The sequence below is a fragment of the Giraffa tippelskirchi genome, chromosome 5 (assembly GCF_054371585.1).
Source record: "Giraffa tippelskirchi isolate mGirTip1 chromosome 5, T2T-mGirTip1v1.2.pri, whole genome shotgun sequence".
Classification (NCBI taxonomy): domain Eukaryota; kingdom Metazoa; phylum Chordata; class Mammalia; order Artiodactyla; family Giraffidae; genus Giraffa; species Giraffa tippelskirchi.
This window is the reverse complement of record NC_137279.1, coordinates 65,307,651-65,333,163: the sequence shown is the minus strand read 5'-3', so window position 1 is coordinate 65,333,163 and position 25,513 is coordinate 65,307,651. Positions and strand designations below refer to the sequence as shown.

The 25,513-nt window shown below is 42.2% G+C and overlaps 1 long non-coding RNA gene across 5 annotated transcripts in view; it reads left to right on the top strand.

Moving 5' to 3' along the window:
* The window catches only part of LOC145506221 (uncharacterized), a 527,653-nt gene that overhangs the window by 398,537 nt on the left and 103,603 nt on the right, over window positions 1–25,513 (top strand). For 2 of the 5 annotated variants that reach the window (XR_014053635.1, XR_014053637.1), the window contains one exon: window positions 13,121–13,283. The exons of 2 other annotated variants lie outside the window; for them this stretch is intronic. This is a non-coding gene — a long non-coding RNA (uncharacterized LOC145506221). Of the gene's footprint in view, window positions 1–13,120; window positions 13,284–22,877; window positions 23,999–25,513 lie in introns of those variants that run through there. One more of the 5 variants, XR_014053636.1, reaches the window with a different exon arrangement.

Sequence of the window (25,513 nt, the reverse complement as noted above, 5' to 3'; positions counted from 1 at the left end):
TGGGCTACAGTCCATTGGGTCACAAAGAATCGGACATGACTGAAGCAACTGAGCATGCATGCAGGCTCTTATAAGTAGAATCTAAAAAAACACACAACTCATAGATACAGAGGACAGATTGGTGGTTGACAGAGTTGGGGGGTGGTGTGTGTGGAGGAAATGGGTGAAGGAGGTCAAAGGTATAAACTCCCAGTTGGTAAGTCCCCGGGGATCTGAGGCACAGCATAGTGACTGCAGTTAGCAGTACTCTATTGTATATTTGAAGTTGCTTAGAGACTAGATCTTAAAAGTTCTCATCACAAGAAAAACTTCTGTAACTGTGTGAGGTGATGGCTGTTGACTGAGCTTATTGTGGTGACAATTTGGCAATATATGCACATGTTGAATCACTATGGTGCCCACCTACAACTGATTCAGTCTTGTATGCCAATTATATTTCAGTACTCAGGGCAGGGAGAAACTAAACATTTCATTAGTAAAACTTTAAAGAAGTACTTACACAAAAATATTATGCTTTGGGTATTTTTCTGTTTGCATTTTTCTAGTTGCCTCAGGAGCTGTGTCCTAGCACTCCCTGTGATACTCTGCTCCAAGGCAGTCTTCTGAGCTCTTAAGGCTTTAGTGAATTTGTGGGTGTGACCGGGATTCCCAGCTGAACGGGCCTTTCTCTGGAGACTCAGGCAGAAGCTCATGGGGCGCTGCTGCTGCTTCACAGCTTTCCGAGGCCAGAGCACCATTCCCATCAGGTTATTTTGAAAGATATTTCCAGTAGTCATGTATGGATGTGAGAGTTGGACTATAGAGAAAGCTGAACACCAAAGAATTGATGCTTTGGGGCTGTAATGTTGGAGAAGACTCTTGAAAGTCCCTTGGACTGCAAGGAATTCCAACCAGTCCATCCTAAAGGAAATAAATCCTGAATATTCATTGGAAGGACTGATGCTGAAGCTGAAACTCCAATACTCTGACCACCTGATGTGAAGAGCTGACTCATTGGAAAAGACCCTGATGCTGGGAAAGATTGAAAGTGGGAGGAGAAGGGGAAGACAGAGGATGAGATGTTTGGATGGCATTACCAACTCAATGGATGTGAGTTTGGGTAAACTCCGGGAGTTGGTGATGGACAGGGAGGCGTGGCGTGCTGCAGTCCATGGGGTCACAAAGAGTCTGACATGACTGAGCGACTGAACTGATACCTGCTATCATACCATTTGCAGTGTCTTAAAATGTGAAAATAATAGCTTTTCAAGATTAATTGAACACATGTTAAAAAAGGAAGCAAACAAAGATTCTGGAGAGGTCAACGTAGGCATCATGCTGAGCTTACTCTTCTGTCCACATGCTAAGGACCCGAGTCTGTGGGTCTAGTTGCTGCAGCTTGCCTTTACTTAGACACCTCCCTGCCTGCATCCCAGCTCCCCAGAGCATAGATGCTACTGAGCACTCTGATTAGGAGGTTGTATCACTTAGTCTTTAAAGCAATTCATTGGGTCTACATAGTTACTTCCATTTTAGATAAGAAGATTGAGGCTCAGGGAGATTGAATAACCCTCCCACAATCACACAGCCATCCACGTGGTTAAGACCAGGAGAAGGAAGAGAATCCTTCTCCACCCACTGCACTTGCCTTGCCCGTTCCTGTTCTCTGTGCCAAGGACCAGCTGTCTTGCTGGTCTGGAGAACCCATCTTGCCCCCCTTTGGTGGTGGTCTGTTCTGTGGTATCTGCCCCTGGCTGTCTGGCTCTCACTTCGTCTCCGGGATCTCTGCAGGCTGGGCATGGCCCTCCTCTGCAGACCTGCCCTCACTGGGGAAAACCTCCTTGCTCCCTCTGCTCCACTTTCATTTCTATTCCTTCCCCTTCTGAAGGAAAGTCACACACACCCACACACCCATGCACACACACCATTCATGCTTCTAAAAGGAAAAAAATCAAAATCTCCCATCTAAAGTCATTTTTCCCTTTTTTTTTCTTTTCTCCTTTTTGGTCTCAGTGGGAGGATATTTTACATCCCAGTTCAAGTTTCTCTGTTGATCTATAAAATTTTAAGCTTCTAAACCTTGAGACTCAGCCTGTAATTTTCTTTTCAGGAATTGTGATGACTAGGACACACAGACACACATACTCTATTTTCTCCCTTGAGGTTTAGTCTTAATTGTGTAATATGACATCATCACTGTTGTGTTTTTCATTTTGGATATTGTAGTTTTCATCTTGGAAAGTTTAATTTGTGTCTTTTAAAATCTGTATCTTTCCTTAACATCTTCAGTCTTCTAACCTCTGGACCGCATGAGGTGCAGCTATGATGACTGTTCCAGTGTTCTTGTATATTAGTTGTGTTATTTGTATCATTTCTGGAGAAGTTGCAGCTGACTGAGTTTTGTCATCATGATGAATTGTGTTCTCTAGGCTTCTTGCTTACCTGGTAGTTTTTGATAGGATGCCAGAGTTATGATTTTACCTTTTTTGGTGCCACCTATTTTTCATTATTATAAATATTCTACTTGTTGTTGTTCAGCTGCTAAGTCATGTCTGACTCTTTTGTGACCCCATGGACTGTAGCCCACTTGGCTCCTCTGCCCATGGGATTTCCCAGGCAAGAATACTGCAGAGGGTTACCATTTCCTTCTCCAAAGGATCTTTATGATCCAGGGATGGATCCAGCGTTTCCTGCTTGGCAGGCAGATTCTTTACCACTGAGCCACCTGGGAAGCCCCATAAATATTCTTAGTAACAATTAAGTTACTTGAAAACATTTTGATTTTTCCAGGTCAGGATTCCTTAGGTGGGGTGAAAGCAATGATTTGTCACAGGTTTATTTCTTCCTGATTCTGAGATGAGGCCTTTTGTGGTACTCCACCAAATATTCTTTGAGTTTTAAGTCTTCTGCTCTGGCTCTTGGGACTAATTCTGTCCCTGTGTGATCTCTGAGTATTGTTGTGCATGCTCAGTTGCTTAGTCATGTCTGACTCTCTGTGACTCCATGGACTGTAGCCCATCAGATAATCCTCTTGCCATTTCCTCCTCCAGGGGATCATCCTGACCCAGGGGTTGAAGACATGTCTCCTGCAATGGCAGGCAGATTTTTTAACCACTACACCACCTGAGAAGCCCCCTTGAGTATTGTTAACAATACTCTTATCCCTTTAAGTGGTTCTTTCCTTGGCCTCTGGTAGTTCCATCACGGATTAGTACTTACCAGTATTCAACTGACATGGAACCCTCAGCAACCTTGAGAGTCATTTTTCTGTTCGGCTCATTCTTTTCTGGCTTTTCCCTGCTGACTCTAACCTCTCTGGTCTCCCCGAGCTCCCAGTATTGCCTCCTCCACTTGGGGAGATGGCTGAGCCCTGCCTGGGTCCCTCCAGCAAAGTGGGGCACTCACCCCAGCAGCCCGCTATGCCTTCATGAGGCACCTCACCTCTATCTCCAGGGGTCGCTGTTCTTTATTGTCTGATGTCTTGAGAGCCCTAGAATAGTAGGTAGAACTTTGGATAAAGAAATCTCCAGCTTAGTGACATCCTTAAACCCACTGACTATAGGTTTTTTATCATTTTTATGTGGATATAAATGTTACCTAGTCCGAACTCCTTACTATGATGTTACATGTTGACAACAACCTATTCATATCAAAATTGTATTCTTCATAAATTCATCTGATTGCTATTTTGACCTTCAGAGAACTACTGTGCTGATCTTATTGCATTTACTGATGCATATAATATGTATTATTTATTATACAGTCTAATGATTGTACTGATTATCAAGTACGGGATTTGCAGTTTTTAAAGTGAAGGTGTTAGATTTTTTTCTCTCTGGCATGATACATTTGAGGTTTAAAGGAAGCAGGGCAGATGAACAAATTGGCTCATGCCAGTCAAATGACCCGTCTGAAGTCAGCCAGCGTGTCATTGTCAGAGGAGGAGGACTCTGGGGAGCAGGACTTCCAACCACTTGTCCTAACCTCCAGACCACACTTTCCATCCTTCAAAACCCCGCTCACAGTTAAGGAAGAACTGCTTGCTTTGTCCGTGTATTTAGGTCAAACTGTAACTCCCAAGTCTGGATGTGTCACAGGTGGGTCTGGAAATTCATTTGTATAATACACCAGTTTCCCCTTCTTATTACTGCAGGAAATAGCACATTATATTTGCAATACTTTGACCATAAAAGAAACCTTGCCATGATACAGGCACCTGAAAATAAATCACATTCAAGACTATTTGCAGGTCATGGGTCCTTTGGTGTTGCGATCTGGAAAGGGATAAACTCAGGGGAGTAAAGTGATCTGGAAGAAGCAGGTTATAAGGAGATGCTCTGAGTGGCACAACTCTCTGTGTCAATTTTTTGTACATTTATGTAGACCAGTGATTCCAAAGACATGTTGCCCTAAGCCACACATGCTGGTTTTTTTCCCTTCAGATTCAGTATAGAAATCATTTTACACAACTGATAAAAGTAACAATGAATGATAGCTGATAATAATGTGAGATAATAGATGCAAAATTATCTCAGACATTTTATTTTTATTTATTTATTTATTTTGTTTTTCTCTCAGACATTTTAGATCCCATTTGGATCTAGTCTTTAATTATCCTTTGAAACAAATGTCATTATCCCCATTTAACAAAGTAGACAACTGAGTTTCAAAGAGATTAACATTCTAACTGAATGATGTGTCAAAACTTGGAATAGGACTGAAGTCTGACTCAGAAGTTTGTGTTTGTTCCATGGTTTTCAGCTGATGCTCAAAATCACTGCTTTGTGTGACTAAAGTCGACAGCACTGCAAGGTGTCGCTTCCCTTAGTGTCTGAGCCCAGTGGCCCTGAAGGCTCTCTCAGCACAAGATCTTTGCCACCTGGATCAAGTTTTCCGTCCTGGGGTAGCCCTGAGGGCTCCCCTTGTACTTCTTTTTGCATCTCTGTCTTTTCCAAGTTGGAATCTGGTTTGGGGGATTATCTTACTTGTGTGGGACCCACAGCTCAGAATTAAAGCTCTTTCTTTGCAACCTGTCCTCCGTAGCTGAAACGTGCCCCCAACCCCCCCGCCCCCGCCACGGCCCCATCACTTGCATCAGCTGCTCTCTTGTCCTAGGCATTTCTCCTCACAGAAATTCTCATCAGTGTATAAAGACTGTAGTTTTTAACACTGTGTTAGAAACTTTACCTCGTTTTCAAGTATGATTTAGAAGACTTAGCTCTTTCAGTTCAAGATTAGAATGATAATGTATCATCCTATGCAATTTTTTGGCTTGTGAACATTGCATGCCTCATCCCTAATCAAAACTCCCTCTTGTTTTGCATGTCAAATTCGTCAATTGCATTATAGCTTTGAGTGTATTTTGTAAATTTTAGTGTGGGGCAGTTCTTTACAAAGTGTGTTGTCAGCTCAGAAAGAAGTATGAGACCGACTTTAATAATATACTTCCAAAGTGCTTTGTGAGAACCCTGCAAACTGTGGGGGTTTCCATTAGCAAAACATTAAAATTTAGTTCTGTGAAGTCTAGGGGCTTTCTGATGTTAAGCTGTAACACATCTGGACTGAAAATTTAAATCTCATTTCATAAGCATCCTGTGTCAGTTTCTCTGCAGTGCAGGAAATAGGTTTAAGAAAAGATGAGAAAGATATATAACTGCTATGCAGGATGCCCTGCATACTGGTTCATACTAATGTGGCCATTTCCAGGAATCAGTGGCTGATTATTTTTCACGTGATATACTTAAAATACAGTGATGGGAGAATATCCACATTCAGTCAGATTCTCAAGTGTCTTTGCTCATGTAGTCACGTGTTCTTATACTTACCATTAACACTGACATGTAGACACATGCATCTGAATGTTATATATGATTTCTCATGTTTCTGTTTTTATGTACCATTCAAGACACATTTTAAGATAATTCACTTCTGATATATTACGCTTCTAAAGAATTTTAAAAGGTCTTTACTAGAAGAGCACACTGGTTTAAAACTGTAAAGATTAGCTCATAGATTTTCACAGCACAAGGACCGTTTCCCCCCATATATCAGTTTGTCTTTATTACATTGCTACCGGGTAGATATTGTTATTCTTTTTTTTTTTTTTAATAAATTTATTTATTTTAGTTGGGGGCTAATTACTTTACAATATTGTAATAGTTTTTGCCATACATTGACATGAATCAGCCATGGGTTTACATGTGTTCCCCTTCCTGGACCCCCCACCCACCTCCCTCCCCATCCCATCCCTCTGGGTCATCCCATTGCCCCGGCCCTGAGCCCTTGTCATAAAATATAAGAATAACAATATCTTGTCTCTGAGCCCTTGGCAAATCTGGTCTCAGAGATTTTTTTAAAACCTGCTTAAGATCACAAATAGAATAGGAAATATATATATTGAGAAGTTACTCTGTGCTGTGTTGTATGTATATTGATCAATCCTCATTTGATGACGAGGCACCATAGCTTTGAGAGGTTAATTAATGAATCTGAGTTAAAATAATTAGCACAGTTTAGGGCTAGAGTTCTTAGTGCTGGGTGTCTGACTTGATACCCAATGGCTGTCCACTTCATCATATTTTCTTTCCCTGGTCCTTGGAGCAGGGCAGGGTAAGAACTCACACCCAGGGCCTCCAACTTCACTGACCACAGAGTATCCACTTGAAGGCATGTCAGTTTTATAAATACAAGAATTTAATTGATGTGGAAGTTTCAGCAAATGTGATGGTTAGAGTTAGAAGTGTCCCCACAACAGGAATTATTTTTTACATGGTGCATTACTCATGAGAGCACAACTGTAAACACATCAGCCCAGGAGTCACCCTTGGCTGGAAGTGACAGAAGTTGCTTCAGTGGCTTAGCAGCAAATGTTCGGAATAACCTCTTATCTAAACCGGCACACTCAAGAGTGACTGGTTGCCACTATGATCATACTACAGATAACACACAATCAAAACCAGATCTCTCCAAGATACTTCCCATAACTGTTTGAAACATGTACCCTGTGTCCTTCGCAAAGCCTTGACTCTGATTCAGCCAAGAGAACCCATCTGGAGAAGTGGCGATGGGTCGTTCTGGAGCAATATCCCTGACCTTCCCATCCTGTAAACTGAGGTTGAATTCCCCGGCGATCAACTTCAAAGCTGCACGTAGAACATGTGTGTTAGTCACCTCCCCACCCTATCCTCAGAGGTCCAGTCTCCTTCGAAGTTTCAGTCTCGCTCTTCAACTTCCCCTGTGACATCTGATGTGTGGGAAGTGTTCCAGCTGCCGCTTGGTCATGTTCTCTTTGAGGATGGTGGCAGCAGAGGGCATTCTATATCTGACTGAATAAACGGGTCCAAAACTTCAGAAAATGCCCATGTGAAAGCAGCCACCACAGTTTGTCACAGGCTGCAGGGACCAAGAGAGGCCCTTGACTTCCACTTGAACACCTTTGCTCTGTGTGGGGCTCGGGGTAGGAACCCTGCCTGGAGGCTCAGGCGGGAAGCCTCACTCAGGGCACATACACAGCTCCTGAAAATGAAGATGTGGCTGCAGACACACCTGTGAGTTAAGCCTGGAGTTACCTCCGCAGCTAGGGAGGAAGTGTGACTGAAAACCTTGATCTTGAAGATTCTGGCTGAAAAATCCAACATAGGTCACAGATACAATTCTGAGCTGAATGGAATCCATGTGTGAGGCTCCTGCAGCACTTTCTGGACTGCCTTTTCCAGCGCTCTTCACCGGGTGTCATCAGGGAGCTCCAGGGTGGCTTCACCATGAAAACATCTATTCCTGGTGTATATTCAGCAGTTCATGTGGTGATGGAAGCTAAGGGACCATAGCTCAGGGCTCACTTGGCTTCATTAGCCCCGCATAACACTTACTCTGAAGAGTCCTTGGGCCTTCAAAGCTCATCATCTTAAAAGGTGATTTGCTTGGCTGTTCATTATCAAAGTGAGTTCTAATTGAGTGCTTTTTAAGCAGAAGCCAAATCATCCTATGAACTGTACGTACAGGTTCAAGGCCAGCTTAGGAGGCTGGGAAAGCCCAAGGGGAAAGCAGCTTTCTGTGCCCTGAGGGTGAAACTCAGGTCTGAAAGTGGCCCAGAAGCGGGATCCGCGCCCAGAAAGCTCGAGAAAAAACCACAACTTCCTCACAGACCCTGTCCTCACAGCTGCGCCCAGCGCCTCGCGGGAGGCTCACAGTTTCCAAATAACTTTAAGTAGGGCAGGAGCAGGCCACAGCTAGGAGCATCTTCTTTCTTTCTTTCTTTCTTTCTTTCTTTTTTTCTTACTGGTTAAAACCTTTAATTATTAGGAGGCACTTCTGAAGACTTCTGAGGAACACTGTGGTGGAAAGGCAGCATTTATGGTTAAAGATAATTTCTAGTGAAAGGAAAGTGAGTGGTACTTTAACTTCTAACTGATGTTCAGGATTGGAATGCTGCTGTCATCACATCCTCTGTCCTCTGTTCAGGTGAAGACATTTAATTAGTGGGCATTGCACACTATTCAAAGGAATACAATATTCAAAGAGTTTTTTTTTTTTTATTAAACCAGTAGAGAAAGTATTCCTTGCTAATTACCCTTTGTTTAATACATGGCAGAAAAAAAACAATGTTATTAGAGAAATACAGCAAAATAGCATGAGATTAGAAGGTATAGAACTCATCCAGTATTCTTGCCTGAATAATTCCATGAACAGAAGAGTCTGGAGGGCTGCAGTCCACGGGGTCGAAAAGAGTCGGACATGACTTAGCAACTAAACAACAAGGACTCACCATAGAGGCATCAGGTTCCATTCCCAGAGGAGTCCATGGACACCTGATGGTCTGGCCCATGATAACTACACGTGGAGTGACCTGAGAGTGCGATCTTAAACTCTTTCATCTACTATTGAAGTTAAATTAAAAAAAACAAAAAACAAAAAAAACCCACTGTCAATTAGCATATCAAAAACTTTGGAAGGCTTAAGTGGTATACCTGGTGATCTGTAGGAAAAAATGAAATTCAAATCAATTAAGGGGTGATTTTTATATAATTGTATTTATTTATTTTAGGCTGTGCTGGGTCTTTGTTGCAATGTGGGCTTTTCTGTAGTTGCGGCGAGTGGAGACTTCTCCAGTCCTGGTGCGCAGGGCTTCTCATTGCAGTGGCTTCTCTGGCTGCAGAGCACAGGCTCTGGGTGCACAGGCTTCTGTAGTTGTGGATCCCGGGCTCTAGAGCACAGGCTCAGTAGCTGTGGCACATAGCCTAGTTGTTTTGTGGCATGTGGGGTCTTACTGGATCAGGGATGGAACCAGTGTCTCCTGCATTGGCAGGGAGATTCTTCACCGCTAAGCCACCAAGAAAGCCCTAAAGGATGATTTTTAAGACTTTCTATTTTGATATACTTTGAGATTTAAGGCTTAGAAACATACTACAGAGTTCACGTATAATTTTTACACAGTTTCCTTAATTTTAACATCTTATGCAACCTCTTTACAGTTAGTAAAACTAGGAAATTAACATTGACACAGTTTGTTGTTGTTATTGTTCAGTCACTCAGTCGTGTCTGACTCTTTGTGATCCCATGGACTGCAGCATACCAGGCTTCCCTGTCCTTCACCAACTCCTGGAGCTTGCTCAAACTCACGTCCATTGGGTTGGTGATGCCATCCAACCATCTCATCCTCCTCTGTCCTCCTCTTCTCTTCCTGCCTTCAGTCTTTCTCAGCATCAGGCTCTTTTCTATGATTCAGCTCTTCACATCAGGTGACCAAAGTATTGGAGCTCAGATTTAGCATCAGTCCTTTCAATGAATATTCAGGACTGATTTCCTTTAGGATTGACTGGTTTGATCTCCTTGCAGTCCAAGGGACCCTCAAGAGTCTTCTCCAACACTACAGTTCAAAAGCATCAATTCTTTGGCACTCAACTTTCTTTATGGTCCAACTCTCACATCCATACATGACTACTGGAAAAACCATAGCCTTGACTAGATAGGAAATTTGTTGGCAAAGTAATGTCTCTGCTTTTTAGTATGCTGTCGAGGCTGGTCATAGCTTTTCTTCCAAGGAGCAAGCGTCTTTTAATTTCATGGCTGCAGTCACCATCTGCAGTTATTTTGGAGCCCAAGAAAATAAAGTCTGTCACTGTTTCCGTTGTTTCCCCATCTATTTGCCATGAAGTGATGGGACCATATGCCATAATCTTACTGTTTTAAATGTTGAGTTCTAAGCCATCTTTTTCACTCTCCTCTTTCACTTTCATCAAGAGGCTCTTTAGTTCCTCTTCACTTTCTGCTATAAGGGTGGTGTCATCTGCATATCTGAAGTTATTGATATTTCTCCTTGCAATCTTGATTCCAGCTTGTGCTTCACCCACCATTTTGCATGATGTGCTCTGCATATAAGTTAAATAAGCAGGGTGACAATATTCAGCCTTGATGTACTCCTTTCCCTATTTGGAACCAGTCCGTTGTTCCATGTCCAGTTCTAACTGTTGCTTATTGACCTGCATACAGGTTTCTCAGAGGCAGGTCAGGTGGTCTGGTATTCCCATCTCTTTCAGAATTTTCCAGTTTGTTGTAATCCACACAGTCAAAGTCTTTAGCATAGTCTATGAAGCAGATGTGTTTTTCTGGAATTCTCTTGCTTTTTCTATGATCCAGTGGATGTTGGCAATTTGATCTCTGGTTCCTCTGGCTTTTCTAAATCCAGCTTGAACATTGGAAGTTCTTGGTTCACGTACTGTTGAACCCTAGCTTGGAGAATTTTGAGCATTACTTTGCTAGCATGTGAAATGAGTGCAATTGTGTGGTAGTTTGAACATTCTTTGGCACTGCCTTTCTCTAGGATTGGAATGAAAACTGACCCCAGTTTTTCACCCCTCAGGCTTCCCTGGTGGCTCAGTCAGTAAAGAACCTGTCTGCAATGCAGAAGACCTGGGTTTGATCCCTGGGTTGGGAAGATCCCCTGGAGAAGGAAATGGCAACCCACTCTGGTATTCTTGCCTGGGAAATCCCATGGATAGAGGAGCCTGGCATACTACAGTCTATGGGGGATCGGACACAAATTAGTGACTAAACCACCACCAGCTTTTCACCCGTCAGTATCCACAGCCCTTTGGACCTTTTCCCTCTCCTTATGTGTGAGCTGCACTTTCAAACCTCTCTTGACTTGAATTTGGTCATCTGTCTAGCTTTGGCTAAAGTACGTGGTTCAAGTGATGGTATAACAGTTTCAGGATTAGAATGCAAGGGGTGTGGCATTTTCCTCGCTTTCTTGTGTCCCTGAATTGCTAGGAAAAGGGCACTCCAAGGTGAACTGCCAGTCCTGGGGGCAGACACAGCGAGGAGAGCCAGACTTTCTCAGCTGTCCCCAAGCTAACTCTCCCAGGTGTGGATGGCCTCATGGGAGCTCCGCACAGCCAGCCACCAGAGCCCAGCCCAGGTTAGCTGAATCCTCAACTCTTCCTTGGACCCATGAAAATAAAAGATTACAGTTTTAAGCCACTGAGTTTGGGAGTAGATTTTCGTTGCAATAGCTAACTGATAAAGCACACAGCAGTGTAAAACTTCTATCTGAGCTAGAGGAAAGTAAATGTTTAGTATCCAAATTTTTTTCTTTAATTTTTTTTCTCCTATAAATGGGAAAAAAATTACCACTGAGTATGTTGGGATGGTAAATATATGGCTGTTTGTTGTGATTCAGATTTTTCTATATATTTGAAATATCTTAGTATCTCTTAAAGATAAAATATTTTAAAAAGTAAATGTAAACTGTGGTTCATCTAGGCATGGGATATTATTCAGCCCTAAAAAGAAATGAGCTGTCAACAACTAGGTCCTATTGTATAGCACAAGGAACTATTTCCAATATCCTGGGATAAACCATAATGGAAAAGAATATTAAAAAGAATGTATATATGTGTGTATAATGGATTCATTTTGCTGTACAGTACAGATTGGCACAACATTGTAAATCAACTATACTTCAGTTTTAAAAAAAAAAGAAATGAGCCATCAAGCCATGAAAAGAAATGCAGGAAACTTTAATGCATATTACTAAGTGAAAGAAGCCAATATGAACAGAAAGAAGACAATCTAACATACTGTATGATTAGAACTACATGACATTTTGGAAAAAGCAGAACTATGGAGACAGTGTAAAGATCAGTGGTTGCTGGAGGTTAGTGGGGAGTGAAGCATGAATAGTTGAAACACAGAGGATTTTTAGGGCAGTGAACTACTTTGTATGATACTACAATGGTGGACATATGTCATTGCAGATTTGTCCAAACCCACAGAAGGGTTAACACCAAGAGTGAGCCATAAACTATGGACTCCTGATGATTATGGTGTGTCAGTGTAGATTCATCAGTTGTAGAAGATGAACCATCTGGTGGGGAATGTTGATAATGGAGGACGGGGAGGGTGTGAATGGGAAATCCCTTTTCCTTCCCCTCAGTGTTGCTGTGAACCTAAAACTGCTCAAAGAAAGCATATCTTGAAGAAAAAATAAAATTAGAATATTAATTGCCTGATTTTATATTACTTCATTTGTAATTTTATGCCTATATTAATCCTCTGATATCTTTTCCACATTCATTACTGATTTACTTAAATAACTCTGGCTTATGCTTCCCAGATTTTTCATGTTTTAATGAAATACTCTTATAAATTTCTGTATTAAAATAGGATAAAAATAAAACTGGGGCTTCCGTGGTGGCTCAGTGGTAAAGAATCTGCCTGCCAGTGTAGGAGGCTTGGGTTCCATCCCTGATCCGAGAAGATCTCACTTGCCGTGGAGCAACTGAGTTCATGTGCCACAACTATTAACCTGTGCTCTAGAGCCTGGGAGCCACAACTACTGAGCCCACGTGCTGTGACTACTGAAGCCTGTGTGCCCTAGAGCCTGTGCTCCACAGCGAGAGAAGCCACCGCAATGAGAAGCCCCCTCTTGCCGCAACTAGAGGAAAGTTCATGCAGCAGTGAAGACCCAACACAGGCAAAAATAAATAAATTTTAAAAAATAAAATAGACTTTGTGACCTTTTAGTTTTATTTCCAGCTTGGTCGTGATCTTATCTAATAATTTGTGAATCATTTCAACACATGGTTAAAATCTGAAAAGTAGTGAGTGCTAACCCATCTCTCATTTTCCTGCAACTTTTCAGAAGTGATGAGACAACCACAGCAGCTAGAGAGAACTAAATTCCTCTGGTTTTGGATTGTGATAGAAGCATTTGAAGCTGGAATACCATCACCTCCACTAGCTTTGTTTGTAGTGATGCTTCCTAAGGCCCACTTGATTTCACACTCCAAGATGTCTGACTCTAGGTGAGTGATCACACCATCATGGTTATCTGAGTCATGAAGATCTTTTTGTAAAGTTCTTCTGTGTATTCTTGCCACCTCTTCTTAATATCTTCTGCTTCTAGGTCCATACTGTTTCTGTCCTTTATTGTGCCCATCTTTACATGAAATGTTCCCTTGGTATCTCTAATTTTCTTGAAGAGATCTCTAGTCTTTCCATTCTGTTGTTTTCCTCTATTTCTTTGCATTGATCACTGAGGAAGGCTTTCTTATCTCTCCTTGCTATTCTTTGGAACTCTGCATTCAGATGGGTACATCATTCCTTTTCTCGTTTGCCTTTTGCTTCTCTTCTTTTCACAGCTATTTGTAAGGCCTCCTCAGACAACCATTTTGCCTTTTTGCATTTCTTTTTTTAAGGATGGCTTTGATTACGGCTTCCTGTACAATGTTACAAACCTCTGTCCATACTTCTTCAGGCACTCTGTCAGATCTAATTCCTTGAATTTATTTGTCACTTCCACTGTATAATCATAAATGATTTGATTTAGGTCATATCTGAATGGCCTAGTGGTTTTCCCTACTTTCTACAATTTAAGTCTGAATTTGGCAATAAAGAATTCATGATCTGAGCCATAGTCAGCTCCATAGTGACATTAGTGATCATTGTTAAATGGGTCCTGGCAACCATAAACTGCTCCATCTACCAGGAGCCACCCTGCAGTATTACTGGAGGGTGGTTCGAAGTTCCTCTAATGGACTTACTCAACAACCCAGGAACTCTGAGCTCTTCAAACAGTCCTCAGATACAGATCCTTCCTCGGTCTGCCATCTGCCTCTGTTATGCTCACAGTGTTGCCTTGGCTGCCGTCTCATGTTGGGATTTTGATAGAAACATAAAATAGTGTTTTAAATTAAAATTATATCCAGGAAGGCTCATCCCACCTTCTGTGCCTTCCTGCTTTTGACAGTCATGTAGTTTTTGTATATGCATGTTTTCTCCAACTGCTATTAATTTATAACAAAGTGATAGGGTGAAATAGAGTTAGTATTCTTAGTGACATATTCTTAAAAAGTGGGGACATGACATCTGTCATTTTAGCTAAATCTCTTGATACAGAAAATTTCCTAAGCAACGGAGATTCTAATGACAAAGATCCTCTGCTTGACCAAACTTTAGTGCTTCTGCACCTTCTTTTAGGCCCATCTATGCACTTTCTTAAAAAAATCCAATTTTAGCAAGACCCTTGCTAAGTCAGTTTAGCAAGACTCCCTCATCATCTTTATCCAATCGCTATGAGTATCTGATTGGTTCCCACACCCCCAGCACCCGCAGGTGATGTCTGATCATCTGGCCTGTCTTCAGCGAGACTCCTATTATGTCACTGCAGCCAGAATACCCCCTTACCCCTGATATCTCCTACTAGTAATTTTCCGTCCACTGATCCCCACTCTGCTCCTTGGCTATAAATTCCCAAGTCTCCCATGCTGTATTCACAATTGAGTCCAGATCTATCCTGAGATCTCTTCTTCTCTTAAAATGCTCTGATTGAAATGTTTTTACCACTTTAACTACTGCCTGGTCCTTTTTTTAAAAAAAAAAAAACACTAACTTGGTATTGCATAGCAATGCAAGAATATTTATGTCAAGAAAAAGTTGCACAATTGGAAATAATATTTATATTAATAGTTTCAGAGGTTACTTTCCTCTGTTACGAAGATGATAAAGTTTTTATAATATTATCATTCCTAGTAATTGCCATTATAATCCCAATATTGAGGCCACAAGTATTAATCTTTCTTAAAGATTTCATTTCATGGGAAATAGATGGGAAAACAGTGGAAACAGTGTCAGACTTTATTTTTTTGGGCTCCAAAGTCACTGCAGATGGTGATTGCAGCCATGGAATTAAAAGACACTTACTCCTTGGAAGGAAAGTTATGACCAACCTAGATAGCATATTAAAAAGCAGAGACATTACTTTGCCAACAAATGTCCATCTAGTTAAGGCTGTGGTTTTTCCAGTAGTCATGTATGGATGTGAGAGTTGGACTGTGAAGAAAGCTGAGCGCCGCAGAATTGATGCTTTTGAACTGTAGTGTTGGAGAAGACTCTTGAGAGTCCCTTGGACTGCAAGAAGATCCAACCAGTCCATCCTAAAGGAGATCAATCCTAGGTGTTCATTGGAAGGACTGATGTCGAAGCTGAAACTCCAATACTTGGGCCACCTCATGTGAAGAGTTGACTCATTGGAAAAGACCCTGATGCTGGGAAGGATTGAGGGCAGGAGGAGAAGGGGGCGACAGAGGATGAGATGGTTGGATGGCATCACCGACTCGATGGACATGAGTTTGGGTAGACTCCAGGAGTTGGCGATGGACAGGGAGGCCTGGCATGCTGCGATTCATGGGGCTGCAAAGAGTCAGACACAACTGAGCGACTGAACTGAATTGAAAGATTTCACATAGTTTGGTACAGGTTCTCTTTCTTTTCTTTCATCTTTTTGGTATTCTTATGAGGTTAGATGTGGGAAAAAGTAATTTTCTTTTTGAAGTGAAAAGATTTTTCAGACTTCATTGGGTGTTAATGAGGTGGGGATTAATTGAGACCTGCTGATTCTCAGGCCATAGCTCACAAGTTGTTCACATTTTTCATGGGTTCCTCATTATAAATGACTAGGAATTATGAGAAAATTATAATAAGGTTATTACTACTGGAAATTTTCAAGTTGTCCATAGAGGTGCTTTCTTTTTAGGAAAGAATGTTCAGTGAATCATGGTTCCTTGCATGAAGCCCTATGAAGGAAAAAAAGTTCAAAGGGGATGTCCAGAGACTAACTCTCTGGGACTACAGTGAATTGATTCTTAGTCAACGGGGGAATTTCTCAAACATTCTAAAAACCTAACCAGAACTGTACCTGTCAGCAGTATTTGTCTTCCAGGTCAGAAACATTTAGTGAGTATAACTTAAAATGCTAAGTATCTACAGCTCCCTCTTAAACCATTGTCTTCATCCTCTCAAGAGAACTGAAAATAATGGGACTCTGCATGTTTGAATAATTACTCATTTCCTGCAAATGCAAAACTTAACAGTTACATGAAATGAGGATCACAACTAGTTGTGTCTTATAAATGTGTATTAGAAATTTCAAAGAATTCAGGGCCAAAGAAAGAGTGGACCTCTGTCTCTAATCTGGAAATTTCCTTTTTAAATCACCAATGGGAATTTCTTTTTGCTGCCAGTTGGCAAAAATGACTCTATTAGTATAAGTTTATTTCATAATTTATAGTTCCTATACTAAATCAAAGTTGTGCAGGTGAAATTTGAAGGGTCATCGATCATTAGTATTTAACCTGAAATTCTAAGTAAGCTAGAAATTTCTAATATTTATTGGGTACTTGAGGTATTTACTTTGTCTGTCAGACTTCAGATAAAAAATCACGGGAAAAAACTAATCTGGAGAGAATCTCTGAAATTCTGGAAAACATCTCCCATGTTAAAATATATAGAGAAAATGTGCTTTTATAGCCACCCTTAGCAAATCATCGTGGCCTTTTATAATCTTTATAAAGTAAACCAATATAACATTTTCATAGAAAAAATAAATTATGTTCTTATTTCATTGGATAAAAAGTGGATATAACAAGAGTAGAAGAAAAAGAATGGTTAAGACTTTCTCTTGTCAAACACAGCTGGACATTAGTGAAAGTGGTGAAAACAGATTGAAATCAGTAACTACTGACTGTGCGAACTCCGTTCAGATTTGCACCGAGGGGTGGGGCATGTTTAAGGCAGAACGGAGGAGTGGGGGGTGACTGGGTCTCCAGGAGAGTCAGGGAAGTGACCTATAAGGGGTTGGTCAGTGCAGAAGGCTCCGCTGCTGTGTCCGCTAGTAGCAGGCATGGAAGCTAGCTGTCTATCCTCAACAGAGCCTGGGAGGCAGGCCCGTCCTTCTTCAAGGTTACCTGTCAAAGGAACGGCTTGTGGGTCCTTGAGAAAGGGCAATCCGGAGTTGTAGGAAGTACCCCTGAAAGAGACAGAGGAAGGATTCATAGTTGGAAACAATTTTTAGTAAATACTCTAAGAAAGGGAGGTCAGAGGGCTCTCACCAGGTGTTGCCTAGAACAAACAGTAAGTTCTCTTGACAGCCCTGAGCTTTTCCAGTCAGGAACACCCCTCTCCCTCTCCTTTCCCTCTGCCTTACTCCCACACCCCCTCCTCTTATTCCCTCTTACTGTATCTGACAGGATGAACTCCAAGAAACAGAAACAATCACTGTAAGAATTTTAAGCAAGAAGGATTTTAATTCAGGGAATTATGTGCTTACACACATATTAGAAGTGACGGGAGAGGAGTCTGGGCTGGGCCCCCAGGACTGACCCCAGAATGACCCCACTGGGAGGCTGCTATGTCTGAGGCCTTTACTAGAGCTGTGGGTTGTAGAACAATTCCCAGAGTCCTAATGCAGGTGTTGTGTGTGTGTGTGTGTGTTAGTCACTCAGTCGTGTCCGACTCTTTGCGACCCCACGGATTGTAACCCACCAGGCTCCTCTGTCCATGGGATTCTCCAGGCAAGAATACTGGAGTGGGTTGCCATTTCCTTCTCCAAATGCAGATGTTAATCCCTGGGAATTAAGTAGCTATCGCTGCTGCTGCTGTGGCTGACTTCCAACACTAGGGGCGCTGGAAAGAGGACTCCCATAGCTACAAGCTCGCCTCTGACTGTTGACACCCAGGGAGCAGTAGAACAGGGCCTGGAAATTTGCAGCAGGAACACCTCCGGTTTCCACAACCTTGCTCACTAGCAGAAGTAGGATCAGTTTGTCTTTGCTGTACTTCCAAATTTTTAAGTCAACAGAAGCTAGTTTGCATCCAGAACACTGGCCACAAAGGTGTCTTGGTGTCTTTCTACTTTCCTCCTGCTTTTCTCCCCTCCCCCATCTTATAAGTGGAAAGGGCTAAACATTGATGAGCTTTGAAAACTAAGCATGAAATAGGTGAATACCATGCTTTTGTGTAGTTCATGATCTAACAGAGAGGTAGACACAGAGTCACTGTCCCCCTCCCCCTTAGATGCTTGAATAGAATTATGCCTGTGGGGTTTTAGAAACAAAAGAAGTTAACTCTATATGAAAGCAGAGCAGTTGTCACAAAAAATAAGCCAAATGCTATCTACGGAAAGGCGAGACTATAAGTTTGTCCACTGGGGAGCAGGTAGAGCGTCTTCTTAGAACAAAATGTTTAAAAATGTAGATTTCAGAATGCCTAGGGAGCTAGAGAATAGCAGTTCAGAACAGTTGTGATGCAAGGGTAGTGGCTGTAACTCTAGAAAAGTGTCTTTGGAGGTGACAGCTTGCCTGTAAGAAGGAGCTCCAACTCCCTAAAGAACAGCAGTATCTCAACAAGATGCTTCTTGGTCTTTCTCTAGCCTGGCTTTGTAGTTGCTGGAGGAATTAGGCCCTGGCCTGTGATACCCAAGACCTGCTTCCCCGATGAGTATTTCCCCTCTAAACTTCTAACTGTATTTACTTCTTAGGGCTTCCCTGGTGGCTCAGATGGTAAAGACTGCACCTGCAATGCAGGAGACCTGGGTTCGATCCCTGGGTTGGGAAGATCCCCTGAAGGAGGGCATGGCAACCCACTCCAGTATGCTTGCCTGGAGAATCCCCATGGACAGAGGAGCCTGGAGGGCTACAGTCCTTGGGGGTCACAAAGAGTCAGACACGACTGAGCGACAAAGTACTTTTACTTCTTAAGCTTAGTAGAACACAGAATGTCTTCATTTATATGGGCATGTGCGTTTCATTTTTTGATTCATTTATGACATCTTAAGCTCTGCTTGTGCTGGGCCATGTACTCAGTGCAGAGGAGAAGCAGATGGCTGTGTCCGTGATGAGGAGTCTTCTGTGGGGAAACAGACATGCAGACACTAGCAGTGTGATCACAGAGTCGATTCAAGGGGGCATCATCCAGAATGTGCTGAGAACCCTCTGCTTCACATGGAAACATCAGCAGGGACTTCACAAGAGAAGCAGTGTCTTAACTGACAAGTAAAGGCTAAACGGGAATTTTTGAGATGGTTTAATATGTGGAAGGATGTTCCAGGGAGAAGAAGTAGCCTTTCATGTATCAATAGTATTTGGTGCAGAGAACACTGAATGTTGGGGGAAAGGGTGGCATGACTGGAATGGCACTGTGAGGACATACAGGGCCCAGGATGGGTCCTCGAGAAGGTGCCAAGTAGGAGACTGTGTAGCAGAAGCTGCAGGTGTCTGAGGACTAGTGAGGAAAGTTTTCCTGAGGGCCTGGGACATCAGAGAAGGGTTTGTGGATGGGTGGGAGAATCTGATTAAGGCTTGGATTTGGAAAGAATGCAGGGGCATGGCTGCAGGTTCTGATAGCAGTGGTGGTGCCATCCAGCAGTGATACAAGTGCTGTTGCAGAGTGGGAGACAAAACCCATCCACGGCAGAGGCACGTCTCTGAGACTGGCAGAAGCTAACTTTGGATGGATTATCCGCACATGTCATGGAAAGCTCACAGTGCCAGGGGTCTTTAAGGGAGTGAGATGGAAAAGTGTAGCAGAAGAAGTCTGTAGATTCGAGCCTATTGTTAGTTGTATAGATAACTATAGATGCCTATAGTAACTGTAGATTTGAATCTAGAGTTAGTTCTGTAATGTTGGACACATTTGAGAGTCCGTGAGTTCCTGGAGCTACCAGGTATAGAGTTAGGGCTGTTAAATTTCATAATCTGTACCCCATTTCCAGTTCTCAATTGCCATATGTCTTCAAGATGTGGTGAAATCTTTAGTGGGTTTTGTTGTGGTGATACTGTTATTTAGTCTTAAGAAGGCAGATTCACTTGTGGTAAAGAACCCACCTGCTAATGCAGGAGACATAAGAAATGCAAATTCCATCCCTGGATCAGGAAGATCTCCTGGAGGAGGGCATGGCAACCCATTCTAGCATTGTTGCCTAGAGAATCCCTTGGACAGAGGAGCCTGGTGGGCTACAGTCCATGGGGTCGCAAAGAGTCAGACACCACTGAAGTGACTTAGCACCTAGCGCATGCACAGTTATTTGGCCTTAAGAAGGCAGATTCAATTTGGGGAACTGGGACTTAGATCTAAAGTTTCAGCTTGGCAACTTGGTAGCTTCATGACCCTGAGAAAGTAGTTCACTCTTCCTGAGCCTGTTGCCTTATTTCCAAGCTAGATAAAGTTTGCCTGGCCTACTACATGAGTTGTTTTGAGGGTCAGATGTGATGAATACGTAAAATACTGTGTGTTCTGTAATATACTACAGAAACTAAGTGAAGTAATAGGCTACTTTGCTAACCCTGTGTGAGGAAACATAACCTGGGTGTAAGCAGTGCCTTTGCAAATAGAAAAAGCATTGAGGAAGGTATTTTGAACAAAATGCAGATAGGAAATAGTGACCTGCCCCACAAGGTTGGTGGAGATGAGGCGCTGGAGAGGGAAGCACTCACAGTGACGGGGTGACAGCGGAGGTGGTTAATGGCATTTACTTAGAATCTCTGTGCTGGATGCAGGAGCTAGGGCTCATCCCAGAACCAAGGGATTCGAATCTGCATCATAACAAGAGGCCCTAGTGACGCGTGTGCACTTTTGTGTCTGCTCTCCTAGAAATTATCAGAACTCGGTGCCGTGTTCCATCAAAACGGGGTCTGCCCCACTGACTCTGCGAGCAGCCTTGGGGCTTTGAGTGGCCCCTGAGCCCTAGCCTGACAACCGGGCCCCACTCAGGGCTCTTTCCTGATCAAGACAGTATGGGAATTATTTCAACCAGGGGTTTTGCTTTCCGGGGAAATCAGGTGAAGGCAAAATACTCCAGTCAGAGAAGGACATTGATGATACCTTAATGACAAAGCGTACAGAGAATTTAAACTTAAAAAAGAGAGGAGAGAGAGAATCTGTTGAACATTATATAACAAAGCCAAGAATATGAAAACCAACAAGCGCTGCCCCGGCAAACAGCTTGGCCACAAACAATCTCATGAGAGACCCTGGGCCAGAACCACCAGCTAAGCTACTTCTGGAGAAACTGTGAGAAAAGAAATGTTTCTCATTTTAAGCTGCTGAAAAGCAAAGCAAAGAAAACCTCTGTGTTGACACTGTAGAAAACCTATTTTAATGAGAAGTAAATTTTTGTTTTCTGGGTGAAAAGCAAGCCAAAATGAGAAATTTACTTCTGAATTTTAAGAAGCATATGGAAAGAGAACCAGGTCTTAGATATTTGCATCTCTGTCATCTCCACTAATATGTGTGTGTTCAGTCACTCAGTCATGTCCGACTCTTTGCGACCCCTTTACAACCCCCTGTCAGGGGCCTGCCAGGCTCCTCTGTCTGTGGAATTTTCCAGGCAAGAATACTGGAGTGGGTCACCATTTCCTACTCCAGGGGATCTTCCTGATCCAGGGATCGAACCTGTGTCTTGTGCGTCTCCTGCATTGGCATGTGGGTTCTTCACCACTGAGCTACCTGGGAACTCCACCTCTACTAATACTTTTATATAGAATGCTTAGATAATAAAAGATGATAATCTATTTTTCCTACTGTGGAAAAAGAAAGAAGATTAACTATAAAGTGGTAAAATTTTAGTAGCTCTTTATAGAATTAAATAAGAGGATTTCTTGATGCTTTCTAAATAAAACCAGAAAACTGCAAGTACGTGGGGACATTTCTAGAACCGAATATAGAATCCCAGGACGTGTTTCTGCTCCAGGTTTCTGCAGTCGCTACCATAAAGGGAGCAGTTCAGACGCTCTGTAGTATGGCTCCCTTCCTCAGGAATTTCTCTAATACTTGACACAGAGCTGGAGGAATGCAGACCTCTGGAGGTCGTATTTTATGTGTTGCTATGGCAGTGTCTAAATATTATGAACAGAGCAGTGGTATATGACATACAGTGGTCTAATGCCATGAAACCCTGGCAGCTGGAAACCATAGTTCTGAGAAGTAGGCTTCTAGCATGAAAGATTGGCATGAATGTCTTTAATAAGTGAATTATTCTTAACTGCACTAAATTAGATCAAGTGTGGAGATACGAGGTGTCACTTCAAAGCAGCTTCGGTCCAGGGAGGGTCTTGCAGACCCTACAAGAAAACACGCAGCAGCCCGCACAGGGCCCAGTGAAGGGCTGGCCTGAGGACAGGACTTGTAGCCTGGGGACCTCAACTGTGACACTGACACTACAAACAGAGTTGCTTTCAAGTGCAGCCCAGAACTGTGGTTGGAGGAAACAAGATAACTTAATTCTGGGCCCTGCGAAGTCCCCAAAGCAAGGCACGTCTTTCTCTCCCAGCTCCCCTGTTTTGAGCAGTTGAGACCCCAAACTCTCAGCTACCCAAACTGCAAGGTCTGATTCTTTCTCAGATTCCAATAATTATTTATGAAACATTGTTCAAATTTTCATGTCAGAAGTGGTTGTTGTTCAGTCGCTCAAGTCGTGTCCGACTCTTTGTGACCCCATGGACTGCAGCACGCCAGGCTTCCTGGCTTCCACCATCTCCCAGAGCTTACTCAAACTCATGTCCATTGAGTGGTAATGCCATCCAACCATCTCATCCTCTGTCATCCCCTTCTCCTCCTGTCCTCAGTCTTTCCCAGCAGCAGGGTCAGAAGTTACCCACCATGAAGTACACCTGTTTTTCCTCCCTGTTACAGCTAAGCCAAGGTAAGGTTCATTAGAACAAGAAGTACAGCTCTGTGCTTCTTTTTTGAATAACAGTTCTATGAATGCTGTTTTCTTCTGTTGATTATGCCAAAGCCAGTTTCCTCTCTGAATGAATGTTTCTAATATGTGAATTCAAAATACAGCAAACCTACGTCACGAGCCAGCCTGAGTGAGCAGGAACTGAGCGCAGCTGGGGCTTTGTGGCTTCTCTTGTTTTCTTTCCTTTTTTTCTCCCCTTCTTCAGACAGTTGCTATTGAATATTATTTTTTTTCTTATTAAAGAGGGAAAAACAATTCTCAAAAATCTTTTTACCTACACCAAGAAATTCAAATTAAAAAACTGGAAACTTTCAAAAGAATGAAGTTTACTTTGCAAAATGCAGAAAAATGCGTCCATGTCATTATCTGGATCAGTTTCCTTAACAGCAGAAAGTTTCCACTTCACTCTGCTTTTCTGTTTTTTCATCTGCCCTGCTGAGGACGAGATGAAGAACCTGTTCCCTCTTTTCTTGTTGGTTCCTCACTGAAAGCATGGGAATAAATTTTAACAGAGATTTTACCTCTTTTCATCAGTGTCTTTAGACATGGCACCACCTGGATATCCTTGTCTGGAAAACTCCTTTTAAAGTGCGGGAGGTCTAGAAAAAAGTATAATAAGTAGAGGAAGTTTAAAAATAGCTGTTGAATGAAACCGTGTCTCAGAATTTTTTTCAAACATCAAACTACTCAGTTTTTCTTTCTCCTTCTTGAGGCCTTTGATACACAGTGGAAGAAAGTCAGCAAAATAGGATCAAAGTTCAACCACAATCAAGCATAAACATAATAAATTAAGAACTAATCAAATTCAGGGACATTGTTGGTACGATCTTGAACCAAATACTGCTTGAAATAAGAGGCTCGTTTACCCAGTCTCGAAAATAGGCTTTGCTGCAGAGATTCTCATTATGTTCTTCATTAGAAACGGTGTACACAAGAACTCTGGACAACTTTAGCTTTTCATCAAAGAGCAAACAAGAAAGTAATAGATAAATATGAAAAAAAAAATTGCCTGGGTTTATTTATCATCAAGTCATTTCAAAGTATCTAACCACTGTCTCTCCCCTGTGCAGTGGAAATCTAAGCAGTTATCGTAAAGCTTCTTAAATGCTAGATGTGAAAACTAATTGTTTTAAAAGATATCCTTGACAAAGTGTGCTCAAAGTCAAGCCCTTATCAGTAAGCAGATGAAAAACCAACGGGCTTTTGCAACGCAACTCTGTGGTCTTCCTGCCTGCTGCCCAGCTTAGTGAGCCATAAATCCTACTGAGTGGACAAAAATCGCCTGACACTTGCTGTTTCTAGGCTGTTGCATTTCTGAAGAAGGAAGTAGATTAGTCAACTGTGGCATCTGTGAGGAGCAGGACTATGACACAGAGATAACGGATCACTGGTGTGCTTCATCAAATGACAGTGTGTGCAGGGTGTCATTTGATGGTTTTGGAAAAGATGATGTCTTTATCCTTTTGGCAAAGCTTGGCTGTGTTCTCTTGGTTGATGATTTCAAAACAGTTGCTCAGAATGAAAGAATTACAAAATATATTATAAAAATGAATTTCAATCACTATTGTAGTTGTAAAGTAGTAGATTCTGTGTCAGTGGTTCTCAGCCAGGGGTGATTTTGTCACCCAGGGGACCTTTAGCAACCTCAAGACACACTTTTCATTGTCATGGCTCTGGGTGGGGGCTAAAGGCCTGTCATGGTTGGTCAGAGGCCAGGGGTGGTGGTCCACATGGTCCAACGTGTAGGATGGCCTCCCTTGGTGAAGCAGCTTCCAGCCCCAGGTTTGAGAAACTCTGTTTTATGTGAGTTACCAGAATGAAAAAATTACTTAACATACATGACATAATCCTAAATTTTTTTTGGTCTTTACAGATTACAAAGCTAAACATTTTTTTTTCATATATATTTTTAGAGGTTCTTTGTCAAATAAAACAACTAGTTACATTATATCCAGTTCGAAACTGCAAGACATAATTATATTTTTTAAGACATGAAAAGGAGACATATTTCCTCCTTTTATGTGTGTGTTAGGATCCATTCACCATCTCCTACCTGTTCATGCACCCCCAAATAGAAGCCATTTTCAAACCTGAAAATAAACTGAATGTAAAGTGCTGGGGGGAGATGTTCTATTTCATATTGAATTTATAAGCACTACAAATATTATTATAACCCATATTATACTGAGTTATTCAATAGTAACATCTCTAGGCTTATCTCATCTTGTTGAAGTATAAGAACAGAATGAGGATATAGTATCACTACACAGTGAAGTGAAAGTGAAAATGTTAGTCACTCAGTCATGTCTGACTCTTGGCAACTCCACCAGGCTCCTCTGTTCATGGAATTCTCCAGGCAAGAATACTGGAGTAGGTTGCCATGCCCTCCTCCAGGGGATCTTCCCAAACCAGGGATCAAACCTGGTCTCCTGCATGGACAGAAAGATTCTTTACCATCTGAGCCACTGAGAAAGACTTACTCATTGCACAGTAAGGATCAGGGCAATTCTAATTATAATG